The sequence below is a fragment of the Phacochoerus africanus genome, chromosome 13, assembly GCF_016906955.1.
Source record: "Phacochoerus africanus isolate WHEZ1 chromosome 13, ROS_Pafr_v1, whole genome shotgun sequence".
Taxonomy (NCBI): domain Eukaryota; kingdom Metazoa; phylum Chordata; class Mammalia; order Artiodactyla; family Suidae; genus Phacochoerus; species Phacochoerus africanus.
The window spans coordinates 20,193,552-20,219,954 of NC_062556.1; positions in this window are offsets into that span (position 1 = coordinate 20,193,552).

Here is a 26,403-nt window from a genome sequence, read left to right on the forward strand (position 1 = left end):
GTGTGAGTTTTGGAAAAAGTGAGTTAGATCCACAGCAAAATTTACACATGGCCCCTTGTCACACCAACTAAATTTGCAGTCCCAGAGTTGGTCTCCAAAATACACGAACCAAAGCCTTTATACTAGGCCCAATCCTTGGCTAAATCTTAAAGTCTGCCCTTTAGTCCTCATCACCTTTCATGCCCTGATTTCATAGACTTTCTTAGAGGGTTGACTTCATGCAAAAACTATCAGAGACTGGTTGATTCTCAGAACAAAGACGTGGATGCAGTTTCAAAAACCTGAATCCTCAACCAGCTGGCCACTCCACCCATGGCCTCATGGGTACATTCCTGACAAAGGAATGATCTTTAATATGGGCCGAGGGTTTGGACCAAGGCCCTATTTGAATGCTACATGGACTCCTAATCTGGGTACTACTTCAGCCCAAAGCCTAACCAGCAGGTGACCACCGCCCCCTCTTTTATCAGAATTTAAATCTGATCTTGGTGTAGAAACCCTTAACTAGCAATTCTGAAATTGCCTCGGGGGGTGGGGGGGACAAGAGATAAACAAATAAAGGAAAACAGCCTTTTTTATCCAAGACCTGGAAGACACCTCAATTATGTGATGCAGGACATACCCCCCTTTCTGCCGGTCCGCTCAGACCTGCTAGGCTGCTGAAGGCACAGTCTGCTGCCTAAACTCCCACTCCAAGTGGGAGGTGCACTACTGTTTGCATTATACACAAGCTGCCAAGGCGTTGCACGGGTCCATCTAAAAGGAAAATGCTATAAAAGAAGAAAGGCCCAGAAGATTCCAGAAAGAAGGGAGGAGGTGGCGGGGCGTAAGGGGGGCGTGATCGCAGAAATAAAAGCGCTCCAGGCATTGAAGACTCCTCCCGGCCCAAGCACTCAGGCCTGATCATTCCCTGAGCCATTTCACAAGCCTTCTCCTTGATGGTAGAATAAAGGCAGAGCAAGGCCAAGTCTGTGACTCTTTGGAGATTAGAGAGATGCCACTCTGCTGAGGGTAGGCAGTAACTCCAGCAATCAGAACGTCGTAACAGTTTTGTTGGAACATTTTCCTGCTTTTCCACAACTCTCAGGGAAATCACTAGTTGGCACTTGTATGTCCCCAGCAGAGAATTCATGTTCTTTCCTCAAACGTTCTACTCAGAACTTCACCAGCAAAAGCCCTGCAAGGTCTCATTCAAGCTGATGGTCCCCAACTTTTAAAAATGTATTGTAATGTCTAACCACATGAAAGTGGAGAGAACAGTAAAACAGATCCCTGCGTACCACTGTCCGGCCTCTACAATCATCAGCATTTTGTTCATCGTGGCCATTTATACCAAAGGTCCGTAAACTTTTTCTGGAAAGGTTCAGATAGTAAATAATTTGAGGTATTTGGCCCATTTAGTCCCAGCCACAAGTATTTAACTCTGTTGTTGTGTGAAAGCGTCCATAGATTATAAACAAAAAGCATGTATGTTCCAATAAATTCATTTACAAAAATAGGCCATTTCTCTTCTGATTTCTTCCTTCATAAGTTAATTATTTGTGCTCTTGATCATCATAAAAATGTACTCTCTTGCTTCTTTCACTGAGCCTAAATTTGAGATCATCTTATATGGATGTTTGTAGTTCAATCCTTTTATTGCTAAGTAGTTTCCAGGGATCGAACCCACATCCTCATGGACACTAGTCGGGTTCTTAACCCAGTGAGCTACAGCGGGAACTCCCAATAGCTTTTTTAAAAAGATGCTTCTTTAAAGCCCTATTAGGTTTATAGAAAAATTACAGAAAGTAAAGAGACTTCCTATATACTTTCTCTTTTATTTCCATGTACCATTTCTCCTACTATTACCATTTTGCATTAGTATGTTTTTATTTTTTTTTTGCAATGAATATACCAATACTGACAATGAAGTAGAGTCCACATAGCTAAGAGTTCATTCTTTTTGTTGTTCAATTCTGTGGGGTTTTTCTTTAAAAAAATCTTACTGAACTACAGGTGATTGCAATGTTGTGTTAATTTCTGTTGTATGGCAATGTGACTCAGTTGTACATATAAGCTTTTTCATATTCTTTTCCATTATGGTTTATCACAGGATATTGAACATAGTTTCCTGTGCTATATAATTCTGTGGGTTTTGATAAAAGCATGATGTCATGTATCTACCACTAAAGTATCATACGGAACAGTTTCCTTTACCTAAAAATGCCCTGTGCTCCGTTTATGCATTTATTCATTCCCTCCCAACCAATGCCAGGCAACCATTCATCTTCTTACTGTCTGTAGAGTTTTGCCTTTTCCAGAATGTCATGGAGTTGGAATCTTGCAGTATGTAACATTTTCAGACTGGCTTCTTTCACTTAGCAGTATGCATCAGCGATTCCTCCATGTTTTCTTGTAGATTTTGTTGCTGAATAATACTTCATTGAATGGATGTGCTACAGGTTGTGATAAATACATATTTACTTACTGAAGGATTTGGTTATTTCCAAATTCCCACTCTAAGCCTTTGCCTCTGGGCCTTGACCTTCACAAGTCCTCCTTGGATTCTCCCACCCCTTAAGTTAGATGGTAAGGCTGGTGAGACCCAGTGTTGAGTGGTTCCCTTCGCCCACGTCAAAGACTGTAAGTGGGTAAAGTTCACTCTTCTCAGGGCTGGAGTTGGGCGTTTTAATCTCTTAAACTAGTCTACTCTCAGTCTCCAGTAATTAGTCAGCTATTCCTTATTCCTACCAATTTCTGGCCCCAGCAAAGTTTTCTGCTCCAGGCAAACTTTTATTCCTTTTTGACTTCTTTATCCATTTATCAGGTCAACTGTTTGCTTTGTGACATCACTTCTCCAACAGATCTAAGAGGAGTTCAGTTTGTTGGGCATTTTTCTTCTTTTTGGTCACACCCACAGTATGTGGAAGTTCCAGGGGTCAAACGCATACCACAGTAAAAATCCAAGCTGCTGCAGTGACAATACCAGAACCTTAACCTGCTGTGCCACAAGGGAACTCTACCTCAGCTTTTTCTTACTGTGACAACTTCCAGGCTCTTTACAGTTGGGGCCAGAAACAGAAAGATTTTGCTTTTTAATTAACAGTATCTTTTGAGAAGAAAACGTTTACATTTTGATTAACTCCAGTTTATCATTTTTCTTTCTCTTATACTTAGATCTTTTGGAGTTCCATATTTAAAAAAAAAAAAACACAAAAAAAAACTTCCTAATTTCCAGTTTGCTTTTGCCTGTATTTTCTCCTGCCAGCTTTACAATTTTGGCTTTTACATCTAGGGCTATAATCCATTTCATGATAATTTTTGCACACTATGTGGGATTTTTTTTTTTTCCCCAGATATCTAGTTGGTTATACACCATTTATTGAAAAGGCTGTCCTTTCTTTGTTGAATTACATTGATGCCTTTATCAAATATTTGACTATGTATATGTGGGTGTATTTTTAGATTCTAATTTTGTTGTATCCATTTGTCTATCCTTACTTCAGAAAAAGAATCTCTTGATTAACTTAAAATCTAGGGCATTTCATTTTACATATGGATTGTAGTATCAGCTTAATGATTTTCATGAAATACTCTTTGGCATTTTTTATTGATATTTTATTGAGTCCAGAGATTAACTGGGGAGAAATATGAAATCCGCCAATCCATTAGCATGATGTTTTCCCCTATTTGTATATATGAATAGGTGTTAATTTCTCTCAACAAATGTTGTAATTATCAATGAGATGTGGGTTTGTCTTTTTAGGGTGAACACCCACAGCATATGAAGGCTCCCAGGCTAGGGGTCGAATTGGAGCTGTAGCTGCTGGCCTCTGCCACAGCCACAGCCACGTGGGATCTGAGCCTCATTGCGACGTACACCACAGCTCAGGGCAACACTGGATCCTTAACCACCGAGTGAGGCCCGGGATCAAACCTGCATCCTCACGGATACTAGTCAGATTTGTTTCAGCTGAGCCACAACAGGAACTCCCATGAGGTATATTTATCTGTAGATATCTATAGTTAGTCATACTTTTCTAAGCAGTGTTAATTTTTTAATATCTTTTTTTTCTTTTTTTCTTTTTAGGGCCGCATCCATAGCATATAGAGGTTCCCAGGCTAGGGGTCCAACTGGAGCTACAGCTGCCAGCCACAGCCACATCAGATCCAAGCCATGTCTGCGACCTACAACCACAGCTCATAGCAACGCCTGATCCTTAACCCACTGAGTGAGGGCAGGGATCGAACCTGCAGCTTCATGGTTCCTAGTCGGATTAGTTTCTGCTGTGCCGTGACGGGAACTCCTGGAACTTCATTTTCTAATTGCTTTTGCTAGTAAATAGAAATATCACTGATTTGTTTTTTACACTGACATTGTATCCTGAGACATTTTTGAACCCATTTATTTGATTTTATGTGGATTTCTTCTGATGTTTTTCATCAGTTTTGGAAATTTTTCAGTTGATATTCTTTTAAGTATATCTTTGTTTTATTTTTTCCTGAGGTTTTTTTTTTTTTTTTTTGTCTTTTTGCCTTTTCTAGGGCTGCTCCCGTGGCATATGGAGGTTCCCAGGCTAGGGGTCTAATCCGAGCTGTAGCTGCCGGCCTTCACCAGAGCCACAGCAACTCAGGATCCAAGCCTCGTCTGCAACTACACCACAGCTCAGGCAACGCCAGATCCTTAACCCACTGAGCGAGGCTAAGTATCGAACCTGCAACCTCATGGTTCCTAGTCGGATTCATTAACCACTGTGCCACAACGGGAACTCCTTCCACTGAGATTTTTAAATATGCATTCTTTTTAAGTTTAATTTATGCTAGGGTACATTTACTCTAATATCTCAGCTGGGTGCTTCCATACATCAAGAATATACAACACTGGAGTTTCCATTGTGGCTCAGCGGGTTAAGAACCCAACATAGTGTCTGTGAGGAGGCAGGTTCAATCCCTGGCCTCACTCAGTGGGTTAACAGTTCAGCATTGCTGTGAGCTGTGGTGTAGGTGGCGGATGCAGCTCCTGTTGACCCCTAGGCTGGGAACTTCCATATGCCACAGGTGCAGTATACACATACACACACACACAAGATACTAAAAAAGAATATTTAATCTCCAGTCATGGTCAAGACCAACTCATAAGTAGCACAATTTTGTATTTGGTTATAGAAGATAATCCCACTTCTTGTCCGTCCCTGATATTAGAAAACAATTTAAGTAACTGATACTGCAAGGATAAAGATACCAATGCTAAAGGGTGACAGTTTAGTAATAAGGTGACAACATCCCTTATCTGTTACCATAAAACTAAATGTGGTATCAGTGATTATACCCTATTATGTACAGATATGCTTTTCATCATTTTGGAAAATTTTCAGTTGATATTTCAAGTATTTTTTGCTTCATTTTCTTTCTCTACTGTTCTGAGATTTCCAAGTACAAGGACATGCATGTTAGACCCTTGCTATCTTGTCCCATTGCTCTCCAACATGGTCTTTAGCCTTTTTGTTCTCATGTGCTTCATTTCATAGAAATTGTACTAGGCTATTTTCAATTTCACTTATACTTTCTTCTTCAGTATTTATTTTGCCCTTAAAAACCAATGTATTTCCTATGTCAGATATTTGTTTTACATATCCAATACCTGGATCAGAATTTTCTTTAGTAGTTTCCATTTCTCTGCTGATATTTCTTTCCTGTTGACCCATTCTTTCCATATTTGCCTATAAATCCTTGGACATTTATAATCAGTATTTTAAAATCTTCATCTGCTTGTTCCAATATCTGGTTCACCTATGGATTGGTTCCATCCCCTCCCCTGACCACCAGATAAATTTAGGTCTTACATTCTTGCTTTTTATGCCTAGTGATTTTTGACCAATAACCAGACATAATGTATAGAAAAACAGTGGAGACTGAGAAATATTATTCCATTGCTCTGTTTTTCCCAGAGAGCAGGGTCTGTAGTAGCTAAAATGAAATAAGCTGGATTTCACTGAGTGTTGATTTGATCGGTGACTGTGCTTTAACTTTAATGGGTTAAATTTAACTCTGATTTAGCCCAACCTCAAGTGCTGCCACCATCACAGATTTGTCACTGCCAGTCACTCTCATTTCCAAATGCCAGCCAGGGGCTACTTTTTTTTTTTTTTTTTAAGAATTTGAGCACTGAACAGGCTTTTCTCTCTAGCAGTTTGTCAAGTCTTTCTCCTGTTCATCTCTCTTCGTCCTATGGAAATATGTGATCTTACTATTACATATTGGTGCTAAAATGTCAGAAAAGATAATCTGTCTTTTTACCTCTAAGCCATAGATGGAAGCCCTTGTCTTTTTGGAGTATGATTTTAATCCTGAAATTATGCCATTTTATCTGTAAATACTTCAATGTGCATCTCCAACTGAGATGTTTAATGTAATCTCCAAGCCATTATAACACCAAAATAATTAACTACAATTCCTTAATACTATTTCATAGCCAATTCATATTTAAATTCCCTATTTGTCAGAGTTCCCCTCGTGGCTCAGTGGTTAACAAATCCAACTAGGAACCATGAGGTTGCAGGTTCAATCTGTGGCCTCACTCAGTGGGTTAAGGATCGGGCATTGCCATGGCTGTGGTGTAGGCCAGCAGCTTCAGCTCCAATTAGATCCCTAGCCTGGGAACCTCCATATGTCGTCGGTGTGGCCCTGGAAAAGACAAAAAGACAAAAAATGTAAAAAATTAAAAAATAAATAAATTCCCTATGCGTGTAAAATACCCTCTTCCTGTTGGTTTATTCAAATAGTATTCAAAAAGGACCCATGAATTGCATGTGTCCATTATGTCTCTTGGGAATCTTTATTTGATAGGAGTCACCCTATTTTGCTATTTTTACATACCATTTATTTGTTGGAGACACCAGGTTGTCTCATACAGTGTCCCACATTCTGGATTTAGATGATCGCTCTCTTGGGCTTGTGGTTAATGTTTTCCTCTATCTTCTATCATTATTGTAAAGTGTTAGACCTAAAGATCTGAAATACGCCCAGATTTTGTTTATTTTTTAGTGCAAATATTTCATGTCTGTATCTCATCAGGAGGCCCTGTGTGATGCTAAAATTGATTATGTTCAAGTGCGTCAGCCTGAATCCATTATAATTTTATAACACTTATAAAGCTCCCAGTGACCTCTCGCCAAGTGGTTTTAATGGCTACTGATGATTACTGTCTAATATTTCAACAATGGTCACAAAAGAAAGAATTTTTTTTCTTTTCTTTTTTTTATTTTTATTTATTTATTTATTTATTTATTTTTTGCTTTTTAGGGCCACACCCACAGCAGATGGAAGTTACAAGGCTAGGGGTGGAATCCAAGCTTCAGTTGCCAGCCTATGCCTCAGCCACAGCAACATGGGATCTGAGCTGTGTCTGTAACCTACCCCACAGCTCACAGCAACACCGGATCTTTAATCCACTGAGCAAGGCCAGAGATCAGTCTCGCATCCTCATGGATACTAGTTTGGTCCATAACCCACTGAATCACAATGTGAACACCCAAGAATGCTTTTCTCGTTACATCATTTTCTCTTCATTCAGAATTAGCTACAATTCTTCTATAAAGAATATCTTTCGCAGTTCCTGTCGTGGCGCAGTGGTTAACGAATCCGACTAGGAACCACAAGGTTGCGGGTTCGATCCCTGGCCTCGCTCAGTGGGTTAAGGATCCGGTGTTGCCGTGAGCTGTGGTGCAGGTTGCAGGCGCGGCTCAGATTCCGCGTTGCTGTGGCTCTTGCGCAGGCTGGGGGCTACAGCTCCGATTCGACCCCTAGCCTGGGAACCTCCATATGCCACGGGAGCGGCCCAAGAAACGGCAAAAAGACAAAAAAAACAAAAAAAAAACTTTCATCAACCGTAGTCATTTAATATTCCCCAAATCATTGTATTGTGGGATTTTGTCAATTAGTTTTAACAGGGCTCGTGGGAAATTAAGGCTGAGACTGAATATGAACTTGTATAATCTCACAGATGATACAGCGTAACTAAATGAACCTCAAATATGTGACACTTTAAAATTAGTATTTAATTCCTAGTAAAGAAATATTATAGTAAACAATGAGCTTGACCTTAGCAGTAGACATTAAGTTTGCTTGGCAGAAGTGGACATATTCAAGTGTTTTAACTTTTAATTTATGGAGAAGAAGAAGAAAATACATGGATGGAACTAGAGACTCTCATCCTGAGTGAACTAAGTCAGAAAGAGAAAGACAAATACCATATGATATCACTTATAACTGGAATCTAATATCCAGCACAAATGAACGTTTCCACAGAAGAGAAAATCATAGACTTGGAGAATAGACTTGTGGCTGCCCAGGGGGAAGAGGGAGGGAGTGGGAGGGATCAGGAGCTTGTGGTTAACGGATGCAAACTATTGCTCTTGGAATGGATTTACAATGAGATCCTGCTGTATAGCATTGAGAACTATGTCTAGATACTTACATCGTAACAGAACAATGGGAGGAAAAAGAATGTATACATGTATGTGTAACTTGGTCCCCATGCTGTACAGTGGGGAAAAAAGAAAACACAGCATCATTCATAGGATAAAATGTAATGAAATCAGAGGCTATAGCTTTTGTCCTGTTTTTTTCGGTTGGTGGTGGTATTTCCTTTTTTTTTTTTTTTTTTTTACATTGGCTTAAAATAGAAACCTGGATTTTGTTGTTTTACTGGTTTCTCCCTTTCGCAAAGAAGCACCAGCTTATACATCTCAGTGACACTGGGTGCTCCTAAGTGATATCCTGCTGTACTCAGTATCCTCATCTTTATCTCATGGGCCACTGCAGGTGCTTTTCAGGTCCAGTGAAAGCAGGTAACTGATGGGCTAAGATCTACTGTCCCTTTTACTTTCATCACATTGCATCTTAGGGTACACAATTCCTGTAGATCCATAGATTCTCTCCATAACATATATTCTTTTGGTTGTTTCAAAACACTTTATTTCAAGCTTCTCTTCAATACACAAGGTTTTCCTTTTTCCTTCATTGCCTGGATTCTTATAACCAAGACATTCACGTATGTTTTAGATTCTGTACTAAAGTTTCCAAACTCAGGAAAGCATGCTTCACACTGATAGGGCAATATTCATCATTAACTGAAGGACGAGAAAAAGTGATACAAGAGTCTAAGTTTTCCATATATTCTTCCACAAGCCACTATGCTCTTCGAAGACACAGTGATCAAACACAGTAGGTGTAACGTGGTAATTCCCTGGGTAGAAAACTGCGTATTTTGCACTTTGGTGATTTTATTTTCTCTTTTATCTACCATGTATGAACAGATTCATGCACGACAGGCGAGCATTATACCAGAAGGGTTGTATTTGGTACAGCAAAGAGAGGAGAAAATTGTAATTCTTTTTATTGAAAACTTTTCACTGAGTTGGTGCCCACCATCTTTCAATGCCATCCTGTGAGCTGTCTCATACATCTTAGTATTAAGAACTTATGGATTTTTATGTTGAAGGTATTTTACTCAGTTGCAGTTATTATGTGTTTAATGCTTAAACCTGTCCCATCCTGAGCCAGTCAGAGTGACTTTTAGGTTGTTTCAGGGTTCTACTGAAACAACACCATTAATCTTAGATAATGTTTTTCCTTTCCTGGCATAATAAGGTATATCAGACTCATTTTGCACAACTATTTCAGGCCTGGAGCTGAGCCAAGGAGTCTTGCTCCCTTTTAGTAGAAAAATGACATTAGAAACCACAATCTGGATGATAAGAAAACTCATTGCTTTGGGTTGTCATTGCTCCTAAGGTTTTTTAATGGGCAAAGCCAGGAAACATGTATATTGGAAAAAAATAAATAAGTTCATGCTGCTATTTCTATTTCAAATTTAAGACAGAGCTTTACTTGACGTCCTTGATGTTATACTTTTTACTCTTTCTCTTTGCTGAACAGTCTTAGTTCATAAAGGCTTTGACAGTTACTTGTTTGGTTTGTATCAGATTATTTCTGTAATAGTTTCAAAATCATAATATGAGTATTATCATTAATGTTGAGTTAACTGAATGCAGTTTATGATGATTGTCTTGTCCATGATGTAAATCCCAAGGAGGACATTCGACTAAAATAACTTTGCTTTCAACTCAGTTGAAGTAATTATTTCCCTGTGTTTATATCACCAACTTGATACAGTTAGGCTTGTTTTCTTCTTTTTCCCCTAATTTTTAGAGACTGCTTTTTTTCTCATCTGAGTTTAATTTTTTAAATTATGTATGAATTTTTACAGGATTCCAAAAAGAGAACCTATAGAAAGAGGTTTATTCACAGAAATCTCCCTAGCATCTTTGTTCCTCCACTGATTACGTCTTTCCCCATGCAGGTAACCATATACTAATTTGGGGTTATCCTTTCACTGTTTCTTTTATAAAATATAAGTAAATATATTTCCATCCTATTTCTTATACAATGATAGGTTTAAAAAGGCAACATGCAGAAGAATGCTAACAGTACATTTTGGATATCAGGCCATGTTAGTATATTGCTATCTTATCCATTCCTTTTCTCAGCTGCATAGTACGTCATTGGGTTAATGACCCATAATTCATTGAACCAATTTCCTGTTAGTGGACATTTCAATTGCTATTACAAATAATGCTACGATGAATAGACTTGTTTAAAGGTCATGTGGTATTTTGCCCATGGGATATATTTCAAGTGGGTTGAAGAGTAAATGAATGTATACATTTTACTTCTAAATGGATATCTCTAGAGAATGAAATTAAAAGTTTAACTGTTACCAAGTTATGCAATAGGATGTGATCTTTTTGCCATCTCGATTCCCAAAGATCAAAGTTATCTTATTTGTAAGTGAAACACTAGATTTTATGGAGTCCTAAACAGCAGAGCCCTCAAGATGTTCAAATGAAAAATCCAAGATATAATTATGGAATGGCCTATCATCTAGAGTTGGGTTATATGGTGTTGACTTTGGTTCTCTAGAAATTTGTCAATTATAGCTGTATTAGTCAAGAGCAGATAAGCTTTGGGCTGAGAATTAGAGGAAATGCTAGAAATGGATTTCTGAAGAAGCAATTCTGGAAAGGGAACCAAGTCTGGAGATAGGAGTGCGTATGCCCTAAAAAGGAGTCAGATGAAGTTAATGATTCAACTGAAATGCATGTTTTAAATAAGCTGAAGTAGGGAGATCTGTGTAAATCACTGAGGTGAAGCTAGCTGAAGAAGGGCCTTGAAAACCATATTGAAGAAGTTATGTGTGCTTCAAACATTCCATTAGCCCATAAACCTCTTGCAGGAAGAAACTACATCTTGTTTACCATTGTATGCCCAGTGTTTGGCCCAGTGTCTTATAAGCAGTAAGAAATATTTGTTGAATAATAAATTAACAATTTAATTGATCCAAATCAAATGCCTAGTTCTCTCTCTCTCTCTCTCTCAGTACAGAGCTTGAAAACTGAGGCAGATGAATTCCATTCCAACCAAACCTGAAGAAAGACCTCCTCCTAGGCCAGTGCACCGTCCGTCATAGTCATAAAGATAGATTAAGTTTCTCCCAATAGTGCTACAACTGTAACAGCTCTCAAGGGTTGGAAGAATGAAGAGAAACAGTTTTAATTACATAGCATCTACATGAGTATGTGTTTGGGCTGCAATTTTTTATATTCAGGGGAAAATTATTACCATGCAAATGGATGATTGCGACCTTGATGTATTTTTTATTCGGGAGGCTGCTGCTGCTCCACTGTAAACATTTGACTGGAATGAGGCTGACAATCACTGTATCCCATGCCCCTAGTCAGAGGCATGAATGTGATCCATGTCCAGATTCAGCTATCATATCAAAGGGTAGGGTAAAGTGAAGTATTTAGGCTATGAGGACCTAAAGGCAAAATGGAAGGTATCATACAGGTATTTTTTTTAAAGCAAGTGTTTTAAATGGAACCATTTACAAATCCAAAAAGCATCCTTAGCATGTGGTATGAAAAAAGAAACAAAGCAACAACAACCAAAAAAAGAAAAAAAATAGGTGGACAGTTTTAGCCCATGGGCCATAGTTTGTCAAGCCCTGATAGAGTCCATTCTCTTAGCCACACTGATTGGCTCAGGAGTAGGTATGTGACTAATGCCAGACCAATAAAAGTTCATTTCTGGGATTTTTCAATTTAGTGCAGGGAGAATCATGAAGCTAAAGGATATAAATCATCCTACCTGCTCTGTGTCTGTAAAGGGGAGAATAAGGCAGAAACAGAGACAAAAGCAGACACAGAGAGTTTCCAAAAGAGCATGAGAGTACAGGAGAGCTCATTATGCCATTGGCACTCTGAGATCCATCAGTGCTCAGAGCAAGATCTATACCTGAATTTCTTATTACATGGGACGATAAATTATCTTTTATACTTAAGCTCATTTAGTTAGATTTCTTTCACTGGCAACCAAAATTGTGTGTGTGTGTGTGTGTGTGTGTGTATGACATACTTATATGATATATATGTTATACAGATGTATATACAACTGTATATGCACATGTACATCTATTTACATATGCATACATACCTATATGTGTATTCAATTAAAATATGTTGAGGACCTAATATTTACCAGTAATATTCTAGGTGCTACAGATTCAAACATGGAAGATATATTAATACATGCTTTAACAGTATAAGAAATTCTGGGTTACAATGACCTTTTAAGCACATATATTTACTTTTATTCTCTCCAAAAATTCCTCTAAAACAACCACGGAGAGATTTTTGAAATGCATACACTTATAAGAACAGAGAATGATAGAAGAGATAGCAAAAATTTTTTGTAGCTAGTTAGCAGATGTTTGAGAAAGCCGTTTATTGTAGGAAAAGCAATAGGTCAATTATAGCCAATAGTGAAGAAAGCCAAGAATTAATCCAATCTCTATCACCAAACAGAAACCCCAAATTTCAGAAACTGACAACACCAATTATCTCTGCAAGTGGGAATGATGATGTGCTAAAGAAAAGAGGAGGAATTACAGTCTGTTTAAAAATCAGTCAAATCCCCAAGTATTTCTCCTTTTCAATATGGGAATTAGTACCTCTGGAAAGGGAAAAGCTGATGGTTTCTGGACAGGAGAATCACCAAGGAGAGTTGAGGCCAGAAATATCATACTGACCATAGGGTAACTAATTGAGTACTTACATCCAGAATGAGGAGATTCACACCGTTCTCTGTCACTCAGCTCCTTGTTCAAGGATCCTAAGCAGCCTAAGAGACTCAAGAACTTCTCAACAGTAAACCTTCCAAGGAAATTGCCTGGCTAGATGGCTCTAAAATCAAACACACTAGTTCAGAGACTTTAAACAGATTTCTATTGCCCAAGTCTTAAATATGAGTAGATAGTCAAGGGGTATCAAAGATTTAAAGAAAGTCCATGACCTGAAAGCAACCGAAAGAATCATGTTGCTATAGTGCTCCCAGCAGAAACAGAGACTCTTCTGGGAAACAAGACTTTCAAAATAACTATCACTAACATACTCATAGAAAAAAAGAGGAAAAAAGGAATAAAATGCCATTGGAAAAAAAATTCAGGGAACAAAAACAAGCTCTTAAAAATTGACGTATTAGGGAAGAAATGAAAAATGCCATAGAATATTTGTAAGATAAAATCAAAGAAATTTATATAAAATTAGCCAAAGATATGGAAAATCAGAGAGGTTAAAAAAAAAAAGAATATTAGAAGACTTGATAAGAGGTCCAATATTCAAACAATGGGAAGTAGAAGAGACCGGAGAGAATTCCCTGTGCTGTAGAGCAGGACTTCACCACTTATACATTCTAAATGTAATGGCTTGCATCTACCCCCACCAAACTCGCTGTCCATCCCACTCCCCCCCCGCATCCCCCTTGACAACTACAAGTCTGTTTCTATGTCTGTGAGTCTGTTTCTGTTTTGCAGATAGGTTTTCAACAACATGGAAACTGAAAGGCAGTGGACAAATTCTTACAAATTCTGAAGGAAAGTAGTTTCTAAGTACATCAAGGGGGTTCCCAAGACCACCTCCAATTTCAGTGATTCACTAGGAGGACCCACTCTGGCTATAACTGTAATCACTGCTACAGTTTATAACAGCAAAAGGAGACAAGGCCAAACCAGCAAAGGGAAAGGGCATGTATGCTAAAGTCCTGAGGACCCCAGGCTCAAACTTCCAGGAGTCTCTTCCCAGTGGAGTCACAAATGATGTGTTTACCTCTTTCCACAGCTGTGACATCACATGGCATCCACCAGAAAAGCTCATTAGAGATGTAATGCCCAGTTTTTTGTTTTTTGTTTTCATTAGAGGCTGGTCATGTAGGCATCCTCTGCCCAGCATGTACCAAAATTCCAGACGCCCAGAAAGAAAGCAGATGTTCCATATAAACCAATATCATTTGCGCAAACAACTAAGGCATGGTAAAGTACTCTTATCACTTAGGGAATGTTTATATCACTGTAGGGAACTGTTTACAATTCAAGTTCCAAGATACCAGCCAAGGGCCAACCTTGCAAGAAGGCCTTTCTGAGGATAGCATTATCAAGCCTAGTATGTTAACTCTTTTTTGCACACCAACCCCTTAATTCTCAATTGAATTGTCAATCAAATGTGAACATAGAATAGAGATATTTTCATATGTGCAAGACCTCAGGAAAAAAATTACATCCTACCCATTTCTCCAAAAGGGTGGAGGAAAATGAGAAGTAGGAGGAATGGAAAAGTAGGAAACTGGGACTCCCAGAGGAGAGGCAATGAAATGCCCAGGATGATGGTGAAGGAAGATCCCAGGAGGTGAGCTTGTACCAGGTACTGGTGATGGGTAGTTTTGAAAGGAACACATCAGAGGATCTAGGGAAAGCCTCTTCAGGAGGCAACATCAGTAGGGTAGATGATGGACTGAATAGATCAAGATCACATTTAGAAAAGTGACAGGTACTCAGGGCTCCATCAGTAGTAAGTTCACAGAATAGCATGAAATCAAGACAATTACTAACTTTAGGGAAAACAAAAAGTTGGACTGGAAAGGAAAGATAATCATGGAAAAAATATTGTTCAGTGGGAAAATTTTAAATGAATTCTACCATATATTATGCCACCATTTGTGATTTTCTAAAAAAAAAAAAAAAGATGAATATCCATGTAGCTGCAAATGGCATTATCTTGCTCTTTTTTATGGCTGAATAGTATTCCATTGTGTATATATACCACATCTTCTTAATCCATCCATCTGTTAATGGACATTTAGGTTGTTTCCATGTCCTGGCTAATGTGAATAGGGCTGAAATGAACATAGGGGTACAAGTATTTTTTTCAATAATAGTTTTGTCTGGATAGGTGCCCAGGAGTGGTATTGCTGGGTCATATGGTAGTTCTACATTTAGTTTTCTGAGGTACCTCCATACTTTTTTCCATAGTGGTTGTACCAATTTACATTCCCACAAATAGTGAAGGATGGTACCCTTTTCTTCACACCCTCTCCAGCATTTTTTATTTGTTGACTTGTAAGTGAAGTAAGTCAGAAAGAGAAAGACAAACACCATATGATATCACTTATACCTGGAGTCTAATATATGACACAAATGAACCTATCTACAGAAAAGAAACAAACTCATGGACATGGAGAACAGACTTGTGGCTCCCAAGGGGGAGGGGGAGAGAGTGGGATGGACTGGGAGTTTGCAGTTAGTAGATGCAAACTATTGCATTTGGTGTAGATAAGCAATGAGGTCCTGCTATATAGCATGGGGAACTATATCTAGTCATTTGTGATGGAACACGATGGAGGATAATGTGAGAAAAAGTGTATATATATATATATATATATGTATTTATGACTGGGTCACTTTGCTGTACAGCAAAATTTGACAGAACATTATAAATCAACTATAACAGAAAAATAAAAACCTTAAAATTTTTATTTTTTTTATTTGTTTGTTGTTTTTTTGAGGGCTGCACCCACGGCATATGGAGATTTTTAGGCTAGGGGTCTAATTGCAGTTGTTGCTGCTGGCCTACACCAGAGCCACAGCAATGCCAGATCCTTAAACCCACTGAGCGAGGCCAGGGATCGAACCTGCAGTCTCATGGTTCCTAGTTGGCTTCGTTTCCACTGAGCCACGATGGGAACTCCCTTAAAAATTTTTTTAAAAAAATGAACAAACCCAAGTTTATGCATGCATGGACTATCTCTAGAAAGCTAGTCAAGACCAGTTTTGAGAGAGAAACCAAGGGAATAGATTAAGTGGGAGTGAGACTTTTTTTGGTTTTGGTTGTGCCTATGGCGTATGGAAGTTCTGGACCAGGGAATGAATCTGTTCCTCAGCAGTGCTGAGGGAATCAAGGTCACTATTGTTCTCCCTGATGTTTAAAACAGAACAAAAAAATTGAGTATCACTGAAATTGTTAAGTCTTGATCAAGCTGACTCCACCAATCAATAATGAAGCAAGAGCTGGAATCCAGATGTTCTAATGTCAACTCCAGGCTCTTCCCCACTGTCTTGCTCCTACTTACCAATCTCATTAGATCACTGGACCTTCAAATGGATAATGGTCATGAGAGCCCAGGAGGATAGAACATCATGTAATAAATACTACTGTTTACAGCACAACTCTAATGAAGCAATTTACAACAACACTAATCAGTAAACCAAATGCAATGGCTGACCCTATCTACCTCACGGCAACACTATAAAAACAATTAACTTCTTTTAATCCATCAGCAGAAGAGCTTCTTGGAGATTTTTTTTTTTAATGTGCCTACATTCAAGCTGCAGATAAAAGCAGAGGTATCTGTGCATTACTATGTGTTAAGTGCCGCCCAGGGACAGAAAACTTCACCTGGCTTTTCTGCTTCCCCTTCCCCATTGCAGTCGGTATAGAAACTCCTCCAGTCCCTAAACACCCCCTGTAACCTCCCCCCCCCCACAAGATCTTTTCTCCTTCAAAATGCTGGAAACGAGCAGCTGGAGTAGCAGGTAGGTATAGCTTATATTAATGAAGACCTAGACTTGTAAACGATTGAAAAACGAGTTTCACCAAAAAGAAATGCCAATGGAAATTTACACAACTGCAATAATCACAACACACAATTAAGAGGAAACCATCTTGGGAGACCAAGGCGCCAACACCGTTTTTCACACATTCAATAGGGCATGTACAGAAGACGGTGACAAGGATCCACATATACCCGGTCCTGTTTCTCATCTATCCAGAAGGAAATTAAGTTTCAGAAAAGAAGAGAATTTAAATGATACTCCTTACTCTGAACGTAATGTGGACACATGCAGGCTGTTGTGTATTTCCTGGAAAAATACAACAGAGCTTGCCTGATAGACTGCATTCTTCAGAGCGGGGAGCAATGGTCACCATCACTGGGATCATGTGGGATCATGTTAAAAACAGATCAGGCTAAAAATCATGCCACGTGTGGTCCGGCGCCACCTCCACTCCCCAGACTTAGGAGCAAATCTTGCAGATTCCTTTTAAATAGGCTTTCCAAGTGGTTGTTAACTGCACTAAAGTTTGAGAAGCAGTGGGCTACAGGGCCCTCATTTGAGTAATGCAGTCCATAGTGCTGAAGACATGGAACTTGGTTTTCACCTGCGTAATTCATCGACTTTTTTAACCAGCAACAATTTATAGTGTTCTTTCTCTATCTTGCCCTGTTCTGATCCCTGTCCCTCACCAAGGCATTGACATCCTAATGCATGTAAATGCGTGTGTTCCATGAGATTATGCCGGAAAGTTTGGGCTGCCACCCTAAGGTTATCAAACATTACAAGGGCCGCTTGCTAGATGTCATGCATATTCAGCCCATCTGGAGTGGACTTTAGAAATCTACATAATTAATACACTTCCCGGGTGATTATAACCACACTTTGAGAAACCCTATTCTGGGGACTTGGGGTAAAGAATGCATAATTTGTTTTGTATGTTTAGGCTTCAGTTAACACATTGTGCAAAGTCTGTTGTTCCTTTTTCTTTCTTTTGTATTTTGACTTTTTAGGGCCGCACCCGCAGCATATGGAGGTTCCCAGGCTAGGGGTCAAATGTGAGCTGTAGCCCCCGGCCTAAGTCACAGCCACAGCAACGTAGGATCCATGTCGCGTCTGCAAGCTACGCCATAGCTCACTGCAACGCCAGATCCTTAATCCACTGAGTGAGACCAGGGATCGAACCTGCAACCTCATGGATGCTAGTCAGATTTGTTTCCACTGAGCCATGATGGGAATTTCAAAGACTGTACTTTTGATTCCAAAAAGAGTAGATATTTTATACCTACCCAACATTTTCCTTCCAATTATCCAAGCCACTAGTTTTTATGAGCTGCAATTATAAATATGTGCTTTGGTTTACTAACTCAGCGAGTATTCAGCAAGTACTGGTGAGTACCTATGGTAGATCTTGCTTCCTGAAGGGCACCCAGAAAACAAAGATGGAAATGATGGATCTCCCCATTCAGAGAGCTGACAGGGAGGGAGGCTTGTCAGCCATGAATTTCCTCATGTACCTTAGGAAATGTTATGGACAAAAGAGAGTTGGGAACAGGGAGGAAAAATAACTGGTTATACCTGAGGAATCTGCAAGATGTGCACCGAGGAAGTGACATGGACTCAGGCTGAAAGAATCCTACTAACAAGATTCCTGTTGCAGCTCAGCAGGTTAAGGACCCGACATTGTCTCTGTGAAGATTCGGGTTTGTTCCCTGGCCTTGCTCAGTGGGTTAAGGATCCAGTGTTGCTGAGAGCTGCAGTGTAGGCGTAGATGTGGCTCAGATCCAGGGTTGCTGTGGCTGTGGTGCCACAGCTGCAGCTCTGACTGAACCCCTAGCCCAAGAACTTCCCTATGCTGCAAGTGCAGGTGTAACAGATAAAAAAATAAAAATAACTTAAAAAAAATTCTATTAGACAGGGAAATGCAGGATGATACTATGTGTCAGGCATGGTGTTTTTTTTAAACATGATCTCATTGATTCTCACAGCATCCTTTTAGGTAAATGCTTTCATTATCACAATTTTATAGAAGAGAAACCTGCAGCCAGCGAGGGTGCAGGACTTACCCCAGGCCTCATGTATAATCAGCAGCTGAGCTATCACACCCAGGCTACATGAAGCCAGAGCCTGCAGGCTAGATGCTCTGCTTTGGCCCGTCAAAGGCAGAGGGAACTCTACCCTAAAGGCCTGGGAGGCCCTGTCTTGTTCAGGGGTCTTTTTTTTTCCGGCATTTTTTTTTTTTGGCTGTGCCTGCAGCATACAGAAGTTCCCAGGCCAGGAATCGAACCCACACCACAGCAGTGAAAATACTGGATCCTCAACTCGCTGTGCCGCCAGGGAAATCCCCCTTCAGGGATCTTTAACAGCACAGGGCCCAGAGCAGAACAGAGGTTGAGGAGGAGGAGACCAGAGCAGAGGTATGGGTGGGACCTTGAGTCCGCAAGACATGCATATAAACTGGTCTCCTTATTTTATACTCTGACCTTTACACTTACATTTTCAGGATTCAGTGTAAGAGCCCATTTGTGTAGGCAGAAAGAACTACTACAGTTGATCCTTATCACTTGCAAATTCCCTACATGTGACTCATCAAACTCACTAAAATGTATTTATAACCCCCAAATCAATACTTGAGGTTTTTTTTCAAGTTTTGGCGGACATGCGCATGTGCAGACTAGTGAAAACTTTAAGTGCCCCCCATCCTGTGCCCAAGTTCTTGGCTGAAGTGGAACAAAAGTTTTCAGTTCTCATTATATAAGCAAGGGTGCTTTTTTGCAGCTTATTCAGCGCTGCACTTTTCATATCTCTGTGCTTTCTGTTGGTGATTTTGCTGAAATGAGCCAGAAAGACAAAGACAAATACCATATGATATCACTCATAACTGGAATCTAATATCCAGCACAAATGAACATCTCCTCAGAAAAGAAAATCATGGACTTGGAGAAGAGACTTGTGGCTGCCTGATGGGAGGGGGAGGGAGGAGGAGGGATCGGGAGCTTGGGCTTATCAGACACAACTTGGAATAGATTTACAAGGAGATCCTGCTGAATAGCATTGAGAACTATGTCTAGATACTCATGTTGCAACAGAAGAAAGGCTGGGGGAAAAATGTAATTGTAATGTATACATGTAAGGATAACCTGACCCCCTTGCTGTACAGTGGGAAAATTTAAAAAAAAAAAAAATATATATATATATATGAAGAAGGGAAAAAATAAATAAATAAATAAATAAAATAAAAAATAAATAAATAAAATAAAATCACCTCCAAGAACAGCACTGGACTTTCTGATGCCCCTAAAAGCAAGAAAAGCTGGGATATGCATTATGGTGAAAATACACGTGTGAGAGAAGCTTCTTCCAGGCCTGAGTTATAGTGCTGTTGGCCATGAGTTTTCAAAGTTCATTACCTATAAATTATAATATTTATATTAAAATGCATAATATATATTATTATGAATTATAATTATGAATTAGTCTATATGAGATGCTATAATATAAACAGTATTCAATATTGAGCTCATGGCCAAGAGTACTATAACTTGTAAAAAATATCTAACACACACATATATAATAAGGTGTCCTTAAACAGAAATTCACATAAAACAAGGTTATATATTGATCAACTGACAAAAATGTTGTGACCAGAGGTTTGCAGGAACCCAGTCCTGGATTTCACTGAAAGACAATGGTTCAATATTTGCTAATTCAGTGTTCACAAGCACTGTATGGAATGTAACTGCCACACATAATAATTGTATTAATATTTTCAGAAGTGAAATGAAATCAACAATAACGATATTTTTAATGTATTGAGCACTTGCTCAGAGACTTTTCCAAGTGTCTTATACTTATTAGCTATTTTAATTTTTGTAACAGCCATATGAGGAAGGTATTATTATTGGTATTCCACAGAGGAGGAAACAAAGACACAAAACGATGTTATCCCCTCAGGATTAGATAGCTAATTAAATGACAGAGACAGAATTTGAAACCAGGTGACTGCATATATACTTGTCCCCCCCACCCCAACTCTGGAATTAAAGGCACCCTCTTTGTAAGTTCCAGTGTCATCACTGCATGTTCTCTAATTGAAGCCACCTGGATAAGGATTTTCCTTGTTGGGTCATGGGTGTTACTTTCACTAGCTTCTATGAGCTATTAAGTTGGTCCTTTGATCTGGACGCCTGTTTCAGCATCCTGATGGTTAAATCTTCAGGACAGAATTGCCTCCATTCCAGATGGATAGATCATCCAAGGCAAGGTGGATCATTAACACAAATGATCTCGGACCTCTCAGTACTATTTATTCGACTTCCCATAAACCTGTAACTGTCACAAAAAAAAAAAAAAAAAAGGTTTTCAAAATGACCTTTAAAATCCCTTCTAAACTTGAAATTCCATGATACCATCCAGTGTTGATACTTAGCACTGGATGATAGACTTGTTCACCTTCAACTCCAAAGGACCAGGCAGTGATGACAGTGTATCAGCCCTTCACTGGTGCCTAGGAAAATCAATTTCTAGGTGGTGACACCCCCAATTAAGTCTGAGACTAATTCAAGACAATGTACCAACATAGATACTACATAGATACTGTGAGGTCACCTTCAGAAGAAGGCTGAGTTAACAAAACAGAAGCAGGTCGCATCTGTGCCGTAGTAGCCTTCAACAATATTACCACAATGGGTGTGATCTGCCTTAAAACAGCCTAAACTTCCTTTGTAGCAGCAGCAAAATATAACCACCCGTCTAAACATCCAAAGTTGCTATAAGACAATATGGACAGGAGATAATTCAAATGCACTAAATACATAAACAAAACAAAAACTACATAACGTTTTCCCTCTTGATGCACCATATAGTGAAATATTTATCGAGATGTCTAAACTACTCATCTGAAATACAATGTGCCCCATATGAATTTGTGGATGTCCTAATTTTCAGGACATACAATTTTAGCTGATTTATTTAAATAGCTTTTGGGATTTCTAATTACACTGTTTATAACCACAAAAATGTTGTCAGTGAAAAATTAATGCACAAAACCTAGCCAAAAGAACAAGAACACTCAAAACACTTGAGGCTATCCAGCCATTTCTTATTTTGATGACTCATGAAATCTACTGGATAAGGATTGCAGGCAATGTTTTAAATGTTCTTATTAAAAATCACAGAGGTAGCTGCTGGTTCATTACATGAACAGCTATAATACAATGGAATTAATTTTTGGAAATTACATATCCAGCAGGCTATGAAGGTCATTCTTACCAAATACTAAGCCATCAACCAAAATGCTAATGCCTCACATGTATTCAATATTGATATGACCAAGTTTCAATCATGTTTTGTGTTCCTCTTGCTGAAATCTGTGATCAAGTATTCATAGCCTCAAAAGACCGGAAAAAGTTTTACCTATGTCAGTGATGTCATGTGACACCACACTGACATTTCAAAAGGTGCAAAATAAAACCAGGGAAAAGCCAGTTGGCCACAGAAAGAAGCCCTACAAGGTGACATATTCCCCCAACTATACTTACATTTTCTTATTTATTGTATTTGTCTATATATTTACGAATGTGATTACTCAAAAAGTTTGTATTTTACTTTCTGGTTTGAACCACACTGACCTCTCAAGTTAAATGTATTTTTCCAAACTTGGGTCATCCCGGCAATGAACTCTTCTAGATCCAACCTAAGCCTTTCCCTGGAAATTACGTGTAAGATGAATCTAAGTACAATGCTTGCATGTTTGGAAATGTTCAAGATATTTGAATTTCAAACTTTCAGCCTTCTTATAAGGCTTGATTGATTTAAAGTGGAACCTGAAAGCAACCACCCGATATATTTTAGATTGAAGAACTCTCTTCAAGGAAGAGCTAATGAATATGTATTCTTTTCAAAACAGTGCTTAGGCTTTGTCCATACATAATGGTACAGAAAATTTTCTGTGATAAATTGAAAGCTATGTCCATGAAAGAAGTACTTGCTAAGCTAGACTTCATTAAGATTAAAAACTTCTCCACAAAAGACACTGTCAGGAGAATGAGAAGACAAACCAAAGACTGGGAGAAAAATCTTTGCCAAAAAAACACACCTTATAAAGGACTGTTATTGAAAATGGACCAAGAAACTGTTAAAACTCCATGGTAAGAAAAAAACAACCCCATTAAAACATGGGTCAAAGACCTTGAGTAACATCTCACCACAGAAGATACACAGATGACAGAAAATGTACAGAAAGATACTCTACATCATGTCATCAGGGACATGCAAATTAAAATGAGATGCTACTACACACCTATTAGGATGATCAAAATCCAGAATGCTTGAAATATCAAATGCTGGTGAGGATGTGAAACAATGTATCACTGCAGGAGGGAATGCCGAATGGTACAGCCACTTTGATCGTTTCTTACAAAGCTAAACATACTCTTAGAGCATGATCTTGAGGGTGTGCTCTTCAGCATTTACTGAAAGGAGTTTAAAAACATGTCCATACAAAAACCTGCACATGGATGTTTCTACCACTTTATTCCTAAATGCTAAAACTTGGAAGTAACCAAGATGTCCTTCAGTGGGTGGTACATACAGATGAGGGAATATTATTTAGGGCTAAAAAAAAAAAAAAATGAGCTCATGAAAAGACATGGAGGAAATTTAAATACATATTACTAAACAAAAGATGCCAATGGGAAAAGGCTACATACTGTGTGATTTCAGCTATATGATATTCTGGAAAAGGCAAAACTATGAAGACAGTAAAAAAGATCAGTGGTTACCAAGGCTTGGGTGAGGGGTAGATGAATAGACAGAGCACAGGGGATTGTTAGAACAGTCAGTACATGCTGTATGATGCCATAATCATGGATACATGCCACTTACAACATCAGGAATGAACTTGAACGTAAACTGTAGATTTGGGGTGAGTACGATATATCAGTGTAGGTACATCAGTTGCAACAAATGCACCACTCTGGTGGAGGATGTTGATAATTGGGTTCAGGAATTCTATGGGAAATCTCTGTATGCCCCCCTCGATTTTGCTGTCAGCCTTAAACTACTCATTAAAAACAATATATTTAAAAAGTTGAAGGCCACTATTGAAAACCAAGGATTTCTAAATTTTGATCATAAAATTTGAGTGGTACCCTCAATAATCATTGAACTACCTGAAAATATGAGTTAGCCATGCTGGCCAAATATATAGAGCATAATGTAAGCAGATGATTCTTTGACCTTGCTTTCATAAATCAGGAAATGATACAGTTGTCTGATTTAACATAGTCATTGCAGCCATGGTTATCAGACCACATTTGTTGAATGTTCCTTGAAGACCAAATCAAAACATTATCAGCCTATAGAACTATTCATAGACTTTCTTTGTTCTCTGACTATTCCCTTGGTCACCATTCACCCACCAGTAAGACTACGAGATATCATTTAATATTTATACTTTACCATTTTATTAAAACTGTCATTTCTGTCAAGTCTAATTTCTCTGGGGCACAACTCAATTTCTTTTTAGATCCTGAGTCTGGCAGCCCCTGTTAATCTGAATGTTTAAGCTCTATTATTCTATTGTGTGTATTGACTTTCATCACAATGTGAAAACATGGCACACAAAATAAAGTCTCCTGCCAGGTTCCATAGGATGTGGGAACTGCCCTCATCCCTAACTCATCTTGTCTTCCTCTCCCCTTCCTCTCTAAGCTCCATCCACATGCCCATAGTCTGTTTGGTTTTGTTTATTGACCTTGTCAAGGTCTTTCCTATCTGACAGCCTCTGTGTTTGCTGTTCCATCACAACGACTCTGTGTCCCCAGATCTTTACCTGGGTGAGAACTTCTTCTAAGTCAGTTCTCAATTAATTTGATTCTATCACCTCCCCAGAGAGTCTTTCCCAATCATCCCATTAAATGCAGCCAACCTTCCATGTCCCCTTCCCTAAGCAAATTTCTGTCACATCAGTGGTGCCATTTTCCTCTCTGGATTTACCACCATCTAAAACAATACTACTCCATCACTGATCTACCCATTGTTGATGTAGCCCAGCTGTATTGCACTGAAGTTTGAAGAAGAAAGTCAAACCCTGATTCTGTCTTTGACATGGAATGACTCAGAGGAAGCCCACAGGTAGGATGAATCCCCACAGAAACCTCAGCAACCCCTCTATTCACTGTAATATGAAAATACATTACAAATACAATACATGGTTTTAAAGAAACAATTACACAGTGTTATAGGCAATAGGTAAGCTGTTGAAAAGTTGTGGGGTTTTTTTAAGAAATCGAATTATTTTTTTCAACCTTATCAGATAGGAAGCTCACTCTTTAAGGAACATTAATGAGAATTTACTAACAAATCACTTTTCTCTTTATGGTTTTCTGTTACATTTAATAAAATAAAATCTATGCATTGCAGACAATTTTAAAAAAGCAAAAAAATATAAAGAAAGTAATTAAAATAAACAACATCTTATCACAGGTAACATCATGGTAATATTTCCATTTGGTCTTTTATTTTACACACATAAACATGTACATTCATTATGAATGCAAAGCCCTATAGTGTATGTAACCTAGAACCCTACTTTTAAATTTAATATTCCATTATATTTTCCTATGTCATAACATATTTCCTAAAGTAAAATAGTTAAGATCTATACAGTATTCCATCAAGGATACTATGACTTATTTAGCTAAGCCTTTATCACTGAGCATTTAAGTTTCTGATAAAATTTTGATTATAAATAAAAGTATAATGGGTATCATCATACAAATGTATACTTCAAATCATATTAAATTTAGATCAAGTGTTTCACCAAATGGATCTGTCTGTTCAAGAAACACACAGCTGACACTTGTATTAAGGTCACACTAGATAGGTGCTCTTTAAAAAATAACTGATATCAAAAATCAACTGATGCCTCACAACCAAGTATCTTAGCCAAAAGTCTCATTAGTTATCTTTTCTAGTGTTTATTAGTTAAACAGAATTAGATGACCTTGCCTGGACATATAGCAGATAGGACCCAAGGCATTTCAGAGGAAAGGTAATTACGTGATGGACATATGAGACATATCCATGCTTCTCTAAGATTAGATTCAGAAGGAGAATTTGGTGGTCAGAACTGAGTCTAGGTTAAGCCAGTCACTGAAAGATCAGAGAAGATAAACTAAGGTTGGAGGAAGTCATCATATACTGTGATGCATATTATCAGAAGACACAGGTCTCAGAGTCCAGTTCAACTGGTTGCCCTCATGGGTACATTCTTCCAGAGGTGTGACCTTGGGTAGGCTACCTATATGCTGAGATTTCTACTAATGGAAATGGAGATAATACCTATTTCACAGACTTCTTTTGAAGATTAAATGTAGCAACCTCCTAAGTCAGTATACTGACCACATATTAAACGCTCA